This window comes from Hemitrygon akajei, chromosome 32, assembly GCF_048418815.1.
Source record: "Hemitrygon akajei chromosome 32, sHemAka1.3, whole genome shotgun sequence".
NCBI classification, from domain to species: Eukaryota; Metazoa; Chordata; class Chondrichthyes; order Myliobatiformes; family Dasyatidae; genus Hemitrygon; species Hemitrygon akajei.
Window position 1 is genome coordinate 18458134 of NC_133155.1, and position 12153 is coordinate 18470286.

At 42.9% G+C, this 12153-nt stretch overlaps 1 protein-coding gene across 4 annotated transcripts in view; it reads left to right on the forward strand.

Annotated features, from left to right (window-relative positions):
* LOC140719543 (interferon alpha-inducible protein 27, mitochondrial-like) overlaps positions 1–12153 on the forward strand; it is a 47005-nt gene that overhangs the window by 19684 nt on the left and 15168 nt on the right. The gene's annotated exons all lie outside the window — the stretch shown is intronic.

Here is a 12153-nt window from a genome sequence, read left to right on the forward strand (position 1 = left end):
TATCCACAGATTTTCGATGATGTTTAGGTTGGGGGAGTGAGAGGGCCATGGCAAAACCTTCAGCTTGCGCCTCTTGAGGTAGTCCATTGTGGATTTTGAGGTGTGTTTAGGATCATTATCCTGTTGTAGAAGCCACTCTCTTTTCACCTTCAGCTGTTTTACAGACGGTGTGATGTTTGCTTCCAGAATTTTCTGGTATTTAATTGAATTCATTCTTCCCTCTACCAGTGAAATGTTCCCTATGCCACTGGCTGCAACAGCCAAAGCATGATTGATCCACCCCTGTGCTTAACAGTTGGAGAGGTGTTCTTTTCATAAAATTCTGCACCCTTTTTCTCCAAAAAATTCATGAATTTCTCACCACAAAATTCAGCATCAGAAATTTGCAAGGGAACATCTAATGAAGCCTGATGCATTTTGGAAACAAGTCCTGTGGACTGATGAAGTTAAAATAGAACTCATTGGCCACAATGAGCAAAGGTATGTTTGGAGAACAAAGGGTGCAGAATTTCATGAAAAGAACACCTAAGCATGAATTAGCCTGCTGAAAGAAGTTGTTCCACCTGCTCCAAAATGATTCTGCATTAATGATTTGACTTTCTATTCAGTACTGAATGGTGAAGATAATTGCCTAAAAATAAAGTGTTCTTTCACTAATTGTATTCTTCTTTCAAAACATAGTTGGCCTCTGTGGAATTTCAGTTATTTATTTTTGGATACACACTGTGATTGTCACATTACAGACAACACATAAAGCTATGCAATTCTCTGGGGAGTAAACCTTTCTCCTCCCATACATATAGAATATCATTGCTCTAGTGGCTTTATGCAGGCCTATTAAAAACAACCAATCATGGCATCCATTTGATGTCCTGCATGGACTTTACGTTTTAGTCATCATCACTTCGAAAGTATCAGGATACTACACATTGTTGTTTGCATAAATGGAATAGTTGGCTTTGATGCCAAGTTTGCAGATCATACAAAGATTGATGGAGGGGCAGGTAGTATTGAGGTATCAGGTAGGCTGCAGAAGGACTTGGACAGAATAGAAGAATGGGCAAGAAAGTGGCAAATGAAATACAATGTTGGAAAATGCCTGGTCATGCACTTTGGTAGAAGAAATAAATATGCAGACAATTTTCTAAACAGGGAGAATATGCAAAAATCTAAGATGCAAAGGGACTTGGGAGTCCTTGTGCAGAGCACACTAAAGGTTAACTTACAGGTAGAGTTGGCGGTGAGGAAGGCAAATACAAGGTTAGCATTCATTTCAAGAGATCTAGAATTCCAGAGCAGGGATGTGATACTGTGGCTCCATAAGGCAATGGTGAGGACTCAGCTTGAGTATTGTGCACAGTTCTGGGCTCCTCACCTGAGAAAAGATGGGCTGGCATTGGAGAGGGTTCAGAGGAAGTTCACAAGGATGATTCTGGGAATCACAGGGTTATCATATGAGGAACGTTTGATAGCTCTAGGTTGGTACTCGCTGGAAAATAGAAGGGTGAGGGGGTATCTCATTGAAACCTTTCGAATGTTGAACAGCCTAGACAGAATAGATGTGGAAAGGATGTTTCCCATGGTGGGGAAGACTAGTACAAGAGGGCACAGCCTCAGGATAGAGGGGCATCCATTTCAAACAGAGATGTGGAGAAATTTCTTTAGCTAGAGCGTTGTAAATTTCTGGAAATTATTACCACAGGCAACTGTGGAGGCCAGGTTGTCACGTGTATTTAAGGCAGAGTTTGACAGATTCTTGATTGGACACAGCATCAAAGGTTACGGGGAGAAGGCAAGGAGTGGGGCTGAGGAAGGAATAAAAGATAATAGACAACAGACAATAGGTGCAGAAGTAGACCATTCGGCCCTTTGAGCCTGCACCGCCATTTTGAGATCATGGCTGATCAATTACTATCAATAACCGGTTCCTGCCTTGTCCCCATATCCCTTGATTCCCCTATCCATAAGATACCTATCTAGCTCCTTCTTGAAAGCATCCAGAGAATTGGCCTCCACTACCTTCCGAGGCAGTGCATTCCAGACCCCCACAACTCTCTGGGAGAAGAAGTTTTTCCTTAACTCTGTCCTAAATGACCTACCCCTTATTCTCAAACCATGCCCTCTGGTACTGGACTCTCCCAGCATCTGGAACATATTTCCTGCCTCTATCTTGTCCAATCACATAATAATCTTATATTTTTCAATCAGATCCCCTCTCAATCTCCTTAATTCCAGCGTGTACAAGCCCAGTCTCTGTAACCTCTCTGCGTAAGACAGTCCAGACATCCCAGGAATTAACCTCGTGAATCTATGCTGCACTTCCTCTACAGCCAGGATGTCCTTCCTTAACCCTGGAGACCAAAACTGTACACAATACTCCAGGTGTGGTCTCACCAGGGCTCTGTAAAAATGCAAGAGGATTTCCTTGCTCTTGTACTCAATTCCCTTTGTAATAAAGGCCAACATTCCATTAGCCTTCTTCACTGCCTGCTGCACTTGTTCATTCACCTTCAGTGACTGATGAACAAGGACTCCGAGATCTCTTTGTATTTCTCCCTTACCTAACTCTACACCATTCAGATAATAATCTGCCTTCCTGTTCTTACTCCCAAAGTGGATGACCTCACACTTATTCACATTAAACGTCATCTGCCAAGTATCTGCCCACTCACCCAGCCTATCCAAGTCACCCTGAATTCTCCTAACATCCTCATCACATGTCACACTGCCACCCAGCTTAGTATCATCAGCAAATTTGCTGATGTTATTCTCAATGCCTTCATCTAAATCGTTGACGTAAATTGTAAACAGCTGTGGTCCCAATACCGAGCCCTGTGGCACCCCACTAGTCACCACCTGCCATTCCGAGAAACACCCATTCACCGCTACCCTTTGCTTTCTATCTGCCAACCAGTTTTCAATCCATGTCAATGCCTTCCCCCCGATGCCCTGAGCTTTGATTTTACCCCCCAATCTTCTATGTGGGACCTTATCAAATGCCTTCTGAAAATCGAGGTACACTACATCCACTGGATCTCCCCCGTCTAACTTCCTAGTTACATCCTTGAAAAACTCCAACAGATTAGTCAAGCATGATTTACCCTTGGTAAATCTATGCTGGCTCGGCCCAATCCTATCACTGCTATCTAGATATGCCACTATTTCATCCTTAATAATGGACTCTAGCATCTTTCCCACCACCGATGTCAGGCTGACAGGTCGATAGTTCTCTGTTTTCTCCCTCCCTCCTTTCTTAAAAAGTGGGATAACATTAGCCATTCTCCAATCCTCAGGAACTGATCCTGAATCTAAGGAACATTGGAAAATGATTACCAATGCATCCGCAATTTCCAGGGCCACCTCCTTTAGTACCCTAGGGTGCAGACCATCTGGACCTGGGGATTTGTCAGCCTTCAGTCCCATCAGTCTTCTCATCACCGTTTCCTTCCGAATGTCAATCTGTTTCATTTCCTCTGTTACCCTATGTCCTTGGCCCATCCATACATCTGGGAGTTAGCTTGTGTCTTCCTTAGTGAAAACAGATCTAAAGTTCTCATTAAATTCTTCTGCCATTTCTCTGTTTCCCATAACAATTTCACCCAATTCATTCTTCAAGGGCCCAACTTTGTTCTTAACTATCTTCTTTCTCTTCACATACCTAAAAAAGCTTTTGCTATCTTCCTTTCTATTTCTGGCTAGCTTGCGTTCGTACCTCATTTTTTCTCCCCGTATTGTCTTTTTAGTTAAGTTCTGTTGTTCCTTAAAAACTTCCCAATCATCTGTCCTCCCACTCACCTTAACTCTGTTATATTTCCTTTTTTTTAATGCTATGCAATCTCTGACTTCCTTTGTCAACCACTGTGGCCCCTTTCCCCCCTTTGAATCCTTCCTTCTCTGGGGGATGAACTGATTTTGCACCTTGTGCATTATTCCCAAGAATACCTGCCATTGCTGTTCCACTGTCTTTTCTGCTAGGCTATCCGTCCAGTCAACTTTGGCCAGCTCCTCCCTCATGGCTCCATAGTTTCCCCTGTTCATCTGCAACACTGACACCTCCGAGCTGCCCTTATCCTTCTCAAATTGCAGATAAAAGCTTATCATATTGTGATCACTACCTCCTAATAGCTCCTATACTGCAAGATCGCTTATCAAATCCTGTTCATTACATAACACTAAATCCAGAATAGTCTTGTTCCTGGTCGGCTCTCGTACAAGCTGTTCCAAGAATGCATCCCGTAAGCACTCTACAAACTCCCTATCCTGTGGTTCAGCACCAACCTGATCCTCCCAGTTCACCTGCATGTTGAAATACCCCATAACTACTGTGACACTACCTTTGCCACATGCCAATGTTAACTCCCTATTCAACTTGCACCCAATATCCATGCTACTGTTTGGTGGCCTGTAGACAACACCCATTTGGGTCCTTTTGCCCTTACTGTTCCTCAGTTCTATCCACACAGACTCTACTTCTCCTGACCCTATGTCCCCCCTTGCAAAGGACTGAATCTCATTCCTCACCAACAGGGCCACCCCACCCCCTCTGCCCACATTTCTGTCCCTATGATTGCGCGTATACCCTTGTACATTCATTTCCCAGGTCTGATCTCCCTGCAGCCATGTCTCCGCTATCCCAACAACATCATAGTTACCCATTTGCGCCTGGGCTTCAAGCTCATCCGCCTTATTTCTGACACTTCGTGCATTCAGATATAGAATTTTTAACCCATTTCTCCTCTCTCTGTTTGAATCGCTGCCTATTGTGCTTAACCCAGCTCCCCGAACTCCCATCGGGCTATACGCCCCTAGAATTTTGTTGTCCTTCCTAAATTTACTTATTCTTTCAACACATTTAACTCCATGTTCCGTCGGAACATCCCCCTGTACATGAGTCCTCCTTATCACTTGTTCCGCCCCACCTTCCTCTACTACATACTTAATATACCGGAACCGTGATGTCCCCACCTGTCCTTTATTCTTCGTCTCGCTATCCTCTCTCACATTCTGGATCCCCGCCCCCTGCAAATTTAGTTTAAACCCCCCCAAGAAGCACTAGCAAACTTCCCTGCAAGAATGTTAGTACCGCTCCAGTTCTGGTGTAAACCATCCCTTCGGAACAGATCCCACCTTCCCTGGAACAAAGCCCAATTATCTACAAACCTGAAGCCCTCCCTCCTGCACCATCCTCTCAGCCACGTATTAATCTTTATAATCCTCCTGTTCCCTGCCTCACTCGCACGTGGCACAGGTAGCAATCCTGAGATTGTTACCATGGAGGTCCTGCTCTTCAGCTTTGCACCTAACTCCCTGAACTCCCTACGCAGGACCTCCTCACTCATCCTACCCACGTCATTGGTCCCTACATGGACCACAACATCTGGATTCTTGCCCTCCCACTCGAGAATAACCTGCACCCGATCTGAGATGTCTCGGACCCCGGCACCAGGGAAGCAACATACCATCCGAGACTCCCGATCTTCCCCACAAAATCTCCTATCCGCCCCCCTGACTATAGAATCCCCTATCAATACAGCTCTCTTCTCTTCCCTCCTCCCCTTCCTAGTCAAGGGTCCAACCTCAGTGCCAGAGACATGACCACTGCAGCTTGTTCCTGGTAGATCATCCCCACCAACAGTATCCAAAATGGTATACTTATTTTTGATGGGAACTGCCACAGGGGTGCTCTTCTCTCTCTGTCTGCTCCAATTAAATGGCAGGGCAGACTCAATGAACCAAATGGCCTAATTCTACTCCTATGGCTTATGGTCTTATGGTCTTAAATTGGCTTCTTTGAACAGTGACAGTATTTTACAAGTACTAGAAAAATTTTTAAAAAAACACTTCAAAACCAAGCGAAAGATCTTTGGACTTAACAAATTTCAAAGAAAATTTATCATTTATCAAAGTTTATCAATAATTATCATTTATTAAAATTTATTAAAGTTCAAAGAAAATGTCACATATTACCATACATTACCTTGCAGTTCATTTTCTTGCAGTGTTTTACAGGAAACAGAATTACAACAGATTCCTTTTCCTTCCTGACAAAGGGTCTAAACCTAAAACAATAACTCTGTTCCCCTTTCCACTGACGTTGCCTCATCTACCAACACTTTGCTGCAATTTCTGTTTCCGGTTCAGAATTACTCCACTGATTGTGATGAAAAAATATTTACTATTTTTTCACTTTATAATGACCTCCTCTGCGTAATAAACACTCTACATTTCATACAATATTGCTGACATACAGTATATGCATCAAAACCAGTACGATTTTTCATTTGTAATGGATAGACTTTTTCAGTTTGTTAATACAACCCTTAAATGAAAAACCAAAATCCAAAAACCTCCAAAATCTGGAATTTTTTGAACACTGACATGACAGCACAACTGGAAAATTCCAGAAGGCATTGCGAAGGTTCTCAGGTGATGCACACCACAGCTAATTCTAAGAAGTGACATCACATAGCCTGAGTGGGGTTCTGTTGGCTTTCAGTGAACATCTTGGTACAACTAGTCACAGTGATCACCATGCGATCTTGTGCTTATTCTCTGCTCTGTGCCGAGATGTTGAAAACGTCAAAAAGGCCTGTGGTAACAGTAAGAAGAAAAACAAGCAGTCTTTATGTTTATCTGCAAGACAGAAAGTCAAGTTGTTGGAAAAGCTTGACAGTGGTGTAAATGTAAAGCATCTGACAGAGGAGTATGGGGTCGGACAGTTACCATCTATAACCTGAAGAAACAGGAGGACACATGTTTAAGGTTTTATGCTGAAAGTAATGAACAGAAGTTAAAGAAAAATAGAAAAACACTGCCTAACACGATAAATAAATTGTGTATTGAAAGAGTGGATTTGTCAGCGTTGGGTTGAACATAAGTGTACCATATAGCCTACTGTATAATATGGGACATGTTATTGAGCATGCGTTATTAGGCGTGAATATATCTGACCCCAGGGGTTGAGGGTCTGCCTGCCTTGGAAGGGAGATAAAAAGGAGTGAGACATGAGTCTAAACAGAAGGCACTCGGGACACTGGGAGAAAGGGTCATGCGAGTAAAGCAAAATGTGCAGCAACTGCCAGGAGCTAGTCAAAAAGAAAACAAGGGGAAAGGGGCTAAATTAACATAACAAGGATAAATGAACATAACACAGATGGCATTAATTGGAACCATTACAGCATTTGATAGTGGCATTGAAAACTAGGCAACTTATACTGAAAGAATAAAGTTATATTGTGATGCTACTGATGTTAATGAGGACAAGAAAACCCGTGTACTACCTAGCGTAATGGGCACAAAAACATACGGGCTGCCACGGACCTTGTTAACCCCTGAAAAGCCAGCTGACAAAACCTTCAAGCAAATAGTAGACACCCTCCAACAGCATTTAAACCCCAAACCACTGGTCATTACTGAAAGATTTAAATTTTACAATCGGAGTCAGAGCAAAAACGAAAGCATTTTTGTTCTGACTCCGAAAGCATTTCTGAATATTGTGCTGAATTGCGCAAATTATTAGAACATTGTCGATTTGGAACGGGTCTATCAGACGTATTGAGGGACATGTTAGCGTGTGGCATGTACTGTGAAACCACACAGAAGCAGCTCCTGTGTGAAAAAGACCTTACGTTCGAGAAGGTGCTAAACATCTCAATATTATCAGAAAGAGCCGCACGAGGTGCTTCAGCGACACAACAAAAATTTCTGGAATATGCTACAAATAAAATGTCACTGCGCAGAAATGAAGGAAAGAAATGTTGCTGTTGTGGGAACAGGTTACATGATCCTGATGGTTGTTGGTTTAAAGATAAAGAATGCCGAAACTGTGGTGAACAGGGCCACACTGGCAGAGTATGCAAAGCTAAACAGCAGGAAAAGGGCTAAGTACAGAGAAACAAGAAACCCCTGAAAGGAAAATACGACAACGTGCACAAAATGAAAGAAAGCAATTCTGATGAAAATGACTCGGACAAAAGTGAATTGTCTTGTCTGCCACTTCAGAGCGTGGAAGAAAAAGATGATCGAAGAGTAATATGGATAACTCCACAAGTGGCGGGTGTGAGACTGAAAATGGAACTGGACACAGGCTCAGCCTTAACAGTGATCTCTGTACACGACTACAAACGACTGTTTACACACATACCTCTGAAACGAACTTAACTACTGCTAAAGACTTACACAGGACAGAAAATGTGTCCTGAAGGCAAAGTTAAAGTGACAGTGACCTACGGAGACAAAACGCAGCAGCTGTACCTCTATGTACTGAGAAATGGAGGACCACCGTTGCTGGGACGTGAATGGCTCGGGAAAATCCAGTTGGATTGGCACACCATCAAGGCACTAGATGTGTCAACAAAGGAGGGCAGCGAGGCTACATCTGAGAGACTGTCACAAATACTTGTTGACTATGAGGAAGTGTTCGTGAAAGGAATAAGAACACTTCAAGGCATGAAGGCAAGGACTGAGACTGAGAAAAATGCATGTCCAAAATTTCACAAAACCAGACCAGTGCCATATACAATCCGTCCTACAGTAGAGACTGAGGTGAAAAATCTGGAGCAGACTGGGGTCCTGTCAAAGGTGGATTGGAGTGAATGGGCCACGCCTATTGTTCCAGTGATGAAGAAAACCAAGCAAGGTGTGCATATGTGGAGACTTTAAAGTGACAGTTGACCCAGTTCTCTGCACCGTACAGAATCCTCTACCTCGCATTGAGGACATCTTTGCTTCCCTATCAGGAGGGGAACATTTCACAAAACTTGATTTGACCCAGGCTTACCTTGAAATGGAAATCGAGAAAGCATCCAAGAAATGCCTGACAATAAATACACACAAAGGACTTTACCAGTACAACAGGCTGGTTTTATAGTGCTATATTTCTACACTATTCTTGGTTGGTGCGACTGTAACGAAACCAAATTTCCCTCGGGATCAATAAAGTATGTCTGTCTGTCTGTTTGGGATAGCTTCAGCGCCTGCAATCTGGCAAAGGGCAATGGACCAGGTCCTGCAGGGGATTCCAGGGACTCCGTGTTACCTGGATGACATCATTGTCACCCCAAAGATGACAACAACCATCTTTCTAACCTTAAACAAGTGCTCACCAGGTTACGAGAATATGGGCTCAGAGCTAATCGACAGAAATGTGAGTTTTTCAAAAAGGAAAGCTCGTACTGTGGGCATGTGATCAACAAGGATGGCTTACACATGTCACAAGACAAGATAGAAACGGTGCTTAAGGCACCACCACCTGAAAATGTGTCTCAGCTGAGAGCATATCTTGGTCTAGTGAACTATTACCACAAGTTTTTGCATAACCTGTCCACAGTCCTACACCCACTAAATGCATTATTACAGGCAGGGACACAATGGAAGTGGACTGAGAGCTGTGAGAAAGCGTTTCAAGAAACTAAAAGACTCATAAATTCAGACAGGGTGCTTGCACACTTTGATCCCTCCTTACCTATCCGACTGGCTTATGATGCCTCGCCCCATGGGATAGGAGCTGTGTTATCACACAAGATGGCTCAGAAAGACCAATAGCCTTTGCCTCAAGAATGCTAACTTCGGCTGAACGCAACTACGCACAGATTGACAGAGAGGCCCTAAACCTCGTGTGGGGAGTCAAGAAATTCAGTCACTACCTGGATGGCCAAAAGTTTACCCTGTTGACTAATCATTAGCCTTTTGTGTCAATCTTCAACCCAAGGAAAGGCGTTCCAGTGTAATGACAGCACAAAGGCTGCAGCGTTGGTCTCTTTTCTTAGGAGGTCACAGGTATGACATTGAACACAAGGGGACCAAGCAACACGGCAACACAGATGGTTTGTCACGTTTACCACCTCCGACTTCAGAGGTAACTACACAAATGGATCCAGCAGAGATCTTTCACACAACAGTAGTTGAACAATTACCAGTGATGAACAGCCTCATTGAAAGGGAAACATGCAATGACCCTGCGTTGTCAAAAGTGTATGACGTCACGGTAAAGGGATGGCCAACACGGGGTAACACACTGTTTCCAGCCTTCTCAACGAGGAAGGAGCCGGGGAACACTAATGTGTGGCTCACAAGTTGTGATTCCTCCCGAGCTACGCTCCAGAGTGCTGGAAGAACTACCTAAGGGGCACCTGGGTACCGTGAAGGTGAAAAGTCTCGCCCGTGCCTATGTGTGGTGGCCAGGAATCGATAAACAGATTGAAGACGTGACCAAGAATTGCTCTGGATGTCAAAAGATCCAGAACACACCACCACAAGCCCCTCTCCATCCGTGGGAGTGGCCCTCCTCACCATGGCAACGAGTGCACATCAACTTTGCTGGACCATTCATGGACTCTTATCTTTTTAATCGCCGTTGATGCACATTCCAAATGGCCAGAGGTCATCAAAATGAAGACAGCCACATCGGAAAAGACCATTACAGTTCTGAGGACCATGTTCGCCAGGAATGGCATACCAGAGCAAATCTGCACGGACAATGGACGGCAATTTGGCTCTGAAGAATTCCAAAGTTTTGCAAAGAACAATGGAATCAAGCACTTTACATCAGCTCCTTACCATCCATCCACAAATGGCTTGGCAGAAAGATTTGTGCAAACGTTCAAGAAAGCCCTCAAGGCAAGGAGCAGTGAAAATCGACCAATGCAATACAAAATAGACGGCATCCTCCTTGCCTATTGTAATGCAGTACATGCAACTACTAACCAGACTCCAGCGATGATGCTTCTGAACAGGAATCTATGTCCCATATGAATCTTCTCAAATCAAATGTACGGCGTGATATAGAGAACAGACAGCTCAAACACTTAAATGCTAAGTCAACAAGGAGCTTCAATGTGGGACATTCAGTTCTTGCACGGGATTACCGGACTGAAAAGTGGCAGCCGGGTATAATTTCCACCATAGACGGGCCACTGATGTATAGAGTACAGGTGGGAGAGAATGTATGGAGACGTCATGTAGATCAAATCCTGAATGCTCAGGTGGAAAACACAACAACATCTTGCACTGACTCCCTGGACATAGAAGCAAACACTCCTGATGTGACCACATCAGCCTCATCTACAGATAAGCCTGTCACCAGTGCTGAGGACCCACCTGATGTATCTGTGGAGACTAATTCCTGAAAGCAAACGTTGCAGGACAGACGATACCCAGAGCGGCAGAGAAGATCCCCCCAGAGACTTCAGTTATAAATATAATAATAATAATAATAATAATAATAATAATTATTATTATTATTATTATTATTATTATTATGATTATTATTATTAGGCATTTGCATATTAAGGGTACACATACAGCATTTGTTTAGCGTTGTTCCCCAGATTAAAAAAACATTTGATACACTTTGAAAAGGGGAGGAGTGTACCATATAGCCTACTGTATAATATGGGACTATTTTATATCATAGTAACACGTTATTGAGCATGCACTATTAGGCACGTATTGATATGTATATGTGTGTTCAGTTCAGGGTCCGTAAGTAAAAACCTCTGTTATCTTAGCTCCAGTCTCTAGTGTTTTTATTTATAGTATTGTTGTGTAACTGGTCACATACACAACAATAAGTTTGTTTTTATACCTTACTTAAAACCTAATTAAAAAAAGAGTAAAATACAAACACAGTGCACGATAATCTTTTAATGAAAATGTGGTCTTGCAGGTCGAGACTGAAAGCTTGCTGTAGTTTGTTGTTGTTCAACAGCTGGTTCAGGTATTCTCCTGATGCTGCTTTTGTTACCCTGTACACATTATGTTTTTATTGTATTAATGATTTGTAATAATGTTTACAGTTGTGTGATGAACAAGTGTAAGACAAAGACTGTTTACAGGTAGCATATAAAGTTAGAGTCTGGAATGACGGTGATGCCAGACAGCCACTGACTGTCCACCCAAGTAGCTGAGGTAGCGATAGCTTACTTTTCTGATGGTTCAATGTACACTTCATTGTTTCATGCACTAAATTATTATATAAAACTACCTTCAGGGTATATGTATAAGCTGCAAATGTATTGTAAGTGGAGTAATATTTGGACTTGGGTCCCATCCCAAAGCTATCTCAAAGTTCAAAGTAAATTTTGATATTAAAGTACATATTTGCCACAATATACTTCCCTGAGATTCATTTTCTTGTGGGCATACTCAATAATC